The sequence below is a fragment of the Vitis vinifera genome, chromosome 6, assembly GCF_030704535.1.
Source record: "Vitis vinifera cultivar Pinot Noir 40024 chromosome 6, ASM3070453v1".
Classification (NCBI taxonomy): Eukaryota; Viridiplantae; Streptophyta; class Magnoliopsida; order Vitales; family Vitaceae; genus Vitis; species Vitis vinifera.
In genome coordinates, this window is record NC_081810.1 from 6,432,284 (window position 1) to 6,441,171 (window position 8,888).

At 35.7% G+C, this 8,888-nt stretch overlaps 1 pseudogene; it reads left to right on the forward strand.

Annotated features, from left to right (window-relative positions):
* The first annotated feature begins 837 nt into the window (after window positions 1-837).
* LOC100265687 (subtilisin-like protease SBT4.4) lies at window positions 838-8,407 on the forward strand (annotated as a pseudogene).
* The last annotated feature ends 481 nt before the right edge of the window (window positions 8,408-8,888 follow it).

Here is an 8,888-nt window from a genome sequence, read left to right on the forward strand (position 1 = left end):
ATGTCCTATGCTTTGTACTATTGGTAAATTAAAGGATTCAAGATATGTTGATGTAGAAGAAATGATTGCATAATTTTTGCATATTCTTGCACATTATGTAAAGAGTTGAGTTATAAAATTTTGATTGAAAATAGTACCAATCAAAATAATTAAAATATGACATTTATATAAAATTTAAAAAAAAATTAAAAATTTTATCAAGTGATTAGGTTGGGTTAAGTTAATTTAGCTTTAGAAGAAAACTGAAACCCCAAACCAAATCAAAATTAGTTAGTTAAGAAAAAATTTCAACTAAATTGAATTCAATAAGGGACTTTAACCAAACTAATTAATCCATGTAGTTTGGTCTTGTTAGTTAGTTGGCTGGTTTGTCTAAAAAAGAAAAAAAACCCACCACTATATGTACATGTATAATAGGCCATATAAACAGTCACGAAACACCAACTATGTTAGAGGCGAAAAAAAAGGGCATCACTACATTTTAGGAAATTAAAAAAAAATCAGATATTGGCCTAATATGTATATATACATATAAAATTTCATTCTTAAAGTGGATAACCTTACATAGAAATGATCATACAATTTAATATTTACATATAGACATATAAAAGTGGTATTAGCTTCTTGATATATCCTCCTTCTATCTCTAAATTGATCGACGCAGACCGGACAATTGGTGACTTGTTTCCAGAGGTGACTCCTTTTCCGAAAATGCCCTATTTATCAAGTATCGGTGAACAAAATTATGCACATATCCAAGGTTTTTAATATTCAAGAATGGCTGAACTCAATTTTCTTTGGTATTACTAATTTTTCTCAATTTCTTTCACTTTGATGATGGTTATGAAGGCCAGTGCTGCAGATCAAGATAGCAAAGTCAGTGGCAGTTTTATTCTTTAAGAATAATTTAATTTCTTCTATATTATTTTCCATTTACATTTAATTTAGTGGTACCATAGTATATATAAATCTGTTCTTTGTATTAATTTACTAGTGACTGCTGATCATTGTTGATGATAATGTAGGTTCACATAGTTTATCTAGGGTCCCTTCCAAAAGGGAAATTCTCAATTTTGTCTCGGCAACATAGAATGCTTGAGAGTGTTCTTGAGGGCAGGTAACCTTTGATTCTTTTGAAGTTACGTAGAATAATAACAACAGCTAGAACTACTCTAAGGTGATCATTTGTTTTCTCTCTCTTCAGTTCTTTGTCTAATTCCTTCATAAGAAGTTATAGTAGAAGTTTCAATGGATTTGCAGCCAAGCTCACTGAAAAAGAACGAAAAAAACTGGCTGGTGTGTTCCATAAGATCTTCTTGCAGTTTTGTTGTTTGGCAAATTATAAGATTAGGTAATGTATTTCAAACTGTGATATGTAGATAAGAAAGGTGTGGTATCTGTTTTTCCAAGTACAACATTACGACTTCAGACGACCAGATCTTGGGACTTCTTAGGCTTCTCAGAAACCATTAAGCGACAGCCAGTGGTTGAGAGTAACATTATAGTGGGTGTCATTGACAGTGGAATTTGGCCTGAGTCGCAAAGCTTTCCTTATACCACATTTTTGTTGTGCATTTACTGATTGCGTATCCTATATGAATGCCATTAACTAGACATGTATCTCATTTTCTCTCATTGCTTCTCTTTGCATAGCGCATATGTTTGATTCTTTTCTTTGAATCCAATATCTGTTTTTCTTTAATTTTCTTTGTTGTCCACATTTCCTTCATTACTTCATATGAAAATACTGTTGAAAAATATGATAGGGATTTGCTAGATGTACCATATTGAAAGAAAATGTAAAAGTAATTAAACTTTGATGAAGTCTATAAGGTTTGGCTATAGAGAATCAATGATTTTTCAATTCGGAGTCAAAAGCTAATGATTCTGCCAGGGACATGGTTGGCCATGGATCCCACACTGCATCAACAGCCGCTGGCAACAAAGTAGAAGCTAGTTTTTATGGGTTGGTGCAAGCAGAGGCAAGAGGAGGGGTTCCCTCTGCACGGATTTCTGTATACAGCGCCTGTTCTGAACAAGGGTGCTCATCCACACATATATTGGCCGCATTTGATGATGCTGTTGCAGATGGGGTTGACATCATTACAATTTCTATAGAACAAAGTCAGCCAACTGAACTGATTCAGGATCCCATAGCAATTGGCTCTTTTCATTCCATGGCGAGAGGTGTTTTGACCTTGAATTCTGCAGGGAATAGTGGTCCGGATGCATATTCAGTAGGAAGCATTGCACCATGGATGGTCAGTGTTGCAGCAAGCACCATATATCACCATATATTGACGATTCATTAACAAGGTTGTCCTTGGCAACGGAAAGACACTAGTTGTAAGTCTTATCAAAACCCTTTTCATCTTAGCTACCCTGTAAAACTTCAATTTCACTTCACATGACGATTATCTTTGAAATCATGTAAGCCTAATAACTTTAGATATCTCTGTACATACAGGGAGCTTCAATTAGTTCCTTCACCTCAAATGGAACAAAGGTTCCTCTTATATACGGAAAAGATGCTACTAGTACATGTGATGATAGAACTGCCAAGTAAGCTTGTTGGTAGCAGGGCAGGTTAACACACCAAGCAACAAAGAATAGAGTTGTGCTGCTACTGCTCTATTTTTTTATTGGATCATAATGCAGAATTTATACACAATATTGCAACAGACATGACCTAGAAAAAAGCATCAAATCAAGCTACTTGTTGAACAAACAACTACCTCCTACAAAATAGCATCAGAATTTGACTTAAAAACAAAAACATAAAAATAGCATCAGCACTCTAGTAATCTCGCTGACTTCAATTGCACGTGGTTGATGATTGCAGCCTTTTTTTCAACAGATACTAAGGCATAACTCTCAACACTCTTCCTTGAATTAGGAGCTGCAAACTCCAAGTCTTTCTCGTAGAAACTCAAATCTTATTCTTGGAAGAACTTTAGTTAGAATATCTGCATTATGACTTTCTGTATTGCGGTAGACTAGCTGTATATCTCATTCTTTCTGTACTTCCCTTAGAAAATATAATTTAATCTTGAAGTACTTTGTTTTACCATGAAAAACTGGATCATTTGCAATGGATATAGTGGCTTGGTTGTCTACTAACACATGTGTACTCACTTCTTGCTTCATATCCAAATTTGTCAGCAACTTTCTAAGCCATAAGGCTTGATTTATAGCTAAAACAACAACAATATACTCTCCCTCAACTGTGGATTGAGCCACGACTTCTTACTTCTTTGAACTCCATGAAAAAACACCAAAACCAAAACTAAAACAATAGCCTGAAGTACTTCTCATATTGTCAACACAACCAACCCAATCACTATAAGAAAATCCATGAAAATTAAAACTTTGAACTTGATTGAACTTAATGCCATAATCCACAATACCTTTAACATATCTTATCACACGTTTTGCTGCTTAGAAATGAATTTTACTAGCATAATGCATGTATCTTGAAAGTAGACTTACAACATGCATTATATTTGGTCTTGTTGCATTCAAGTACATTAAGCATCCAATCATGCTTTGATAAAGTCCTTCATATACCTTTTCAGCACCATCCTCCTTACAGAACTTCTCTTTATGGTTCATAAGGGTAGATGTAGGTTTGCATTCCTCCATTATGAATTTCTTTGGCATATTTTTGTTGGCAGATGAAAATCTCATTCCATCTCTGGTGTACTTCCATTCCCAAGAAGTAAGACATCTCACCCAAGTTTGTCATCTCAAAGACTTGCTCCATTTCAGCCTTGAATTTGTTCACAAACCCTACATATTTTGTGTGAAGGTCTATCTACTAGCTCCCAAGTGTTGTTCTTGTCAATCATATTTAGCTCCTCCCGCATTGCAACCCTCCATTTTTTATGTTCAACAACCTTAACAAACCCTGCAGGTTCAAGAACAACTATATTACACCTTTGATAAATATCAAAAAGTGTCTTGAAGCCTGTAACTGGAAGTTCATCAACATCTTCATCAATATATTGCTGATTCTGCTCATCCCAGCTCTATTTCTCCGTTTCCAAAAACTTAACATCTCTGCTTACCACAATTTTGCTAGTTTGTGGCAAGTAGATTTTGTAAGCTTTTGAGGTACTGCTGTATCCAATGAAAATTCCTGGTTCTGACTTTTTATCTAGTTTGTCTCTTTTCACCTAATAAACATAAGAGAAACACAAGCAACCAAAGGTCTTTAAATTCATTAGCATAGGTTGGTAGTCTATTTAGCAAAAATACTGTTGTTCTTTAAATTCATAACCAAACCAGACCTCAAAAGGTGTCTGTTTCTGCAATGCTTTTGTTGGTAGTCTATTTAACAAAAATACTATTGTATTTGCAGCTTCAACTTAGAAACTTTTTGGCAGCCATTTCTTATACAGAAGACATCTTGTCATCTCCATTATTGTTATATTTTTTCTTTCCACTACCCTATTTTGCTGTGGGGTGTATGGTGTAGTGAGCTAGTGATCTATGCCTGCATCTTCACAAAATTTGTTGAATTTTTTTGATGTATATTTTGTACCATCATCTGTCTTTATAACCTTGATATTGTATTCACTTTGATTTTCAACCATGGCCTTATATCTCCAAAACACATCAACAACCTCAGATTTGTAAGTGAGGAAATAAATCCAACAAAATCTTGTGAAGTCGTCAATGAATGCAATATAGTACTTACTCCTTTTCAAGGATGGTGTCTTTTGAGGTCCACCAACATCCATGTGAACCAATTGTAGTTTCTGTGTTGATTTCCGCGCTGTTTTTTTAGGAAAAGGAAGTCTTGTTTGCTTCCTATATTGACCGACTGCACATATAGGAAGTTCTTCTTCTAAATCAGGGAGTCCTTCTACAATCCGATTCTTCTTCATGTAGAGCACGACATTGTGATGTTAATGCCCTAATCTTTAATGCCAAAGCATTGTATTGTTCTCATGTTGTGCAGCAGAAACTTGCTCATCTTCTAACATATTTAAGGCAAAACTTTTGCCTTTCATTTTTATGTTGAACACCTCTCTGCTTTCAGCATCCTTAATTATGCAATTTCTATCTTCAAAACAAACTTTAAATCCTTTTTCAACAAGTTGTCCAACACTTAGCAGATTTTGGTCAATGTCAGGCACAAACAAAACATCAGAAATGAGCTTTAAACTTGTTAGGCTTTCAATAGCTACTGTTCCTTTACATTTTATTGGAATATACTCACCATTTCCAATTCTGACTTTGGAAATAGATGTCCTATCAATCTCCCTAAAAAGATCTTGATTATATGTCATGTGGTTTGTACAACCACTGTCCATGAGCCAGCTTTCAGAGGTGCTTTCGTTTGCAAAACATGTTGCTGCAAATAGTTGCTCATCCTGGTATTGTTCAGTTGCTGCACTGGTTCCTTCCTACTGCTGCTGAGTTCTACAAATCCTTTCTATGTGTCCCTGTCTACCACATTTGTTGCATTTCACATCTAGTCTCCACCAACATTTTCGTTGAGGATGATTTGTTTTCTTGCAATGAGGATAGGGTGGATAGGTTCCAGTTTTTTGATTGTTGTTGCTGCTTGGCTTATTGTTGTTCTTTTTGTTCTTCCTCCTTCTTGTGTTGCCTTCATTGGTCTATTGCTTTGCTTGAAAAGCTCCTTCTATAGAACTTCCCTGCCTCATGAGTCTTCTTTGTTCCAAAGCCTGTAAAGCATTTAGTAGTTCTGCCAAGGTGATGCTTGACAAATCCTTTGAATTTTCTAAAGAAGAAATTGCAACTTCATATTTTTTAGGAAGTGTGACAAAATTTTTTTGAACAACTATTTCATCAGAAAACTCTTTACCTAGCAACCTCACCTTGTTTGCTATTGTAAGAAGTTGTTCTGCATAGTCTTTTATGGTTTGAGACTCCATCATCACCATTTCAAATTCTCGAATCAAATTCATCACCTGCATATTTTTGACTCTTTCATTGCCTTGATATTCTTCTCGGAGATGCTCCCAGATTTCTGCAACAGATTCAAGTTGCATGATTCTGGTGAGAATTAATGGTGAGATTGCAGGAAATAAGCAAGCCTTGGCTTTAACCTTCCTCGTCTTTTTCTCTTTATGATTTTTCATCTGTGCCACAGTTGGATTGGCTCCAAGTGGAGGAATTTCATAATCTTCCTCTATTGCTTCCCAGACATCAAGAGCCTGTAGATGAACAATCATCCTAACAGCCCAAGTTTGGTAATTTTCTCCATTGAAGACTGGTGGTGCCACTGTGAAGCTTACTTCTTCCATTTCTGCAAGGTTTTCAGATTTAGGTTTGGTATATGGTGTTTAGGCTCACTCACCTCACTGGTCCCTCAAGACAAAAAAGCTCTGATACCACACTGTTGGTAGCAGGACAGGTTAACACACCAAGCAATAGAGAATAGAGTTGTACTGCTACTGCTCTATTTTTTTTATTGGATCATAAGGCAGAATTTATACACGATATTGTAACAGATATGACCTCAAAAAAGTAGCAAATCAAGCTACTTGTTGAACAAACAACTACTGAAAAACAAAAACATAAAAATAGCATCAGCAAAACAGAAACATAAAAATAGCATCAGCACTCTAGTAATCTCGCTGACTTCAATAATTGCATGTGGTCGATGATTGCAGCCTTTCTTTCAGTAGATACTAAGGCATAACTCTCAACAAAGCTGATCTGATCAGAAGTTCATATTTTTCTTGAAAGTTGTCTCTCTATAATATTTATTTGAAATATGGATATCCTGTCAAATACCAGGACATGCTTCGAGGGATGTTTAAATTAGTGAAGGGAAAAATTGTCCTATGTAACACACCAATGACTACTGCTGCTCTTGAGGCTGGTGCTCTTGGTTCAATATCACAAGGCCGGTTTGAACTTCTTGTCCTCTTTCCAGTGTCATTTTTAGGACATCAAGACTTCAACACGGTGGTTTCCTACTACAATTCCACCAAGTGCGGAAAACTTATTTTATGATTAGTAGCTAAGATTTCTTCTTTTCTACAAAGTAGGGGGTAAAAGAATATTGAAGCTGAAGAAAGGGGTTTGAGATTTCTTGTATTTACATATATTTCACTCTACTTGCTAACTAAACATCTTTTAGTTTTCTACACACGGTTAGCTAATTGACTTGCAACAGTGCTGAACTAAACACCTAACCTTTTAACCACTTAACAGCATCTATCTAACAATGGTGAAGCCGTTTTTGTAGTTTCTTGCAGCTTCAGGTGTAACTTCTGGAAGCATCTTTAGGTGTAGTTTCAGGGGATTCTGACAAACCACACATTTTGCTTAACTGAGTGACATTCTTTCTTTACAACAACACAATTGCTGGATTCTTCTTTACAGAAATCTTCACGCAAAAATATTGAAGAGTGAATCCATCAAAGATAATTCTGCTCCTGTAGTGGCTTCTTTTTCATCACGAGGGCCAAACAAAATCATACCTGAGATTATGAAGGCAAGCCTAGACCTTGATTTATACATAGCTTTTAGTCATTTCATTTTTTTCAATTTCTCCTGTTCTCTTAAATGTTGCAGCCGGATTTAACAGCCCCTGGAGTACATATCTTGGCTGCATATTCTCCTGTTGCTTGGTGAAGCTGCAGATAAAAGGTCAGCGAAATACAGTATATTATCAGGAACCTGCATGTCTTGCCCCCATGTTGCTGGGATTGCCGCTTATGTTAAAAGTTTCCATCCAGACTGGTCTCCTTCAGCTATCCAATCTGCTCTTATGATAACTGGTAATCTTCATCACTACATCTAACTCCTCCCAGAATCCAAGTATAATTATATTTGATTCATAATGTTTTTGGTTCTAAATTTCTAAATTTCTTGTGTTTGCAGCCTGGCCACTGAATCCTACCACAAATCCAGATGGTGTACTTGCTTATGGATCGGGGCATGTTGATCCAATAAAAGCTACAGATCCTGGTTTAGTGTATGAAGCCCTTAAAGATGACTACATAACTATGCTGTGCAGTATGGGCTATGGTGAACATAAGTTGAGGCTCATTTCAAGAGACAACAGCACTTGTCCTAAGAATAGTAAAGGTTTCCCAAAAGATCTCAATTACCCATCTCAATTACCCTTCGATGATAGTGAAAGTTGTACCAAAGGAGCCTTTTAAAGTCTTACAAGAACGGTTACAAATATTGGGTGTGAAGATAGTGTTTATGTAGCAGTACTCACCACCACAAATTCCCATATCGAGGTTAAGTGAAGATTGAGTTCCTCTGGTTCACGTCAAAAAATCAAAAGAAATCTTTTATTGTGACTGTTTCTGGCCAATTACTGGACTCAACCAAGGCCGTGGCATCTGCATCGCTGGTGTGGTTCGATGGCAAGCATAGTGTGAGGAGTCCCATTGTAGTCTACACCGTATGAATATTGGTGTGGAATTAAAATCCTAATTGTCGTTTTCAATTTATTACTGAACATCTGGATTCTTATTTCTTTCCCTAATGTTTCTTCTAATCATTAATAAATTAACACAAAAGCTTGCTCATTCTTTTATTTTATTTTGTTTTTATCTTTCTATTTTTTTGTTCAAAGAACATTTAATAATTAAAATAAACACCAATTGCCTTATGGGTAATTACTTTCCTACACCACTCTTTGACCACCTAGGGCTAGGGTACTGGCGCCATTGACATAATATTTTTTAAATTCAAATTTGTTTTAAACTTCCTTATCTTGGTTAAAACATAATTTTCAACCTTTTCTCTCCTCCACTTCAAATATATCCTTTACATATACGAATAAAAAGAACCAAAGCAAAACGATAACGATTCCTTTATATATAGGCATGGGACAAAGAAGACATCTACCAGATTAACTAGCAAAAAAAAGGCATTGGAATATTGAA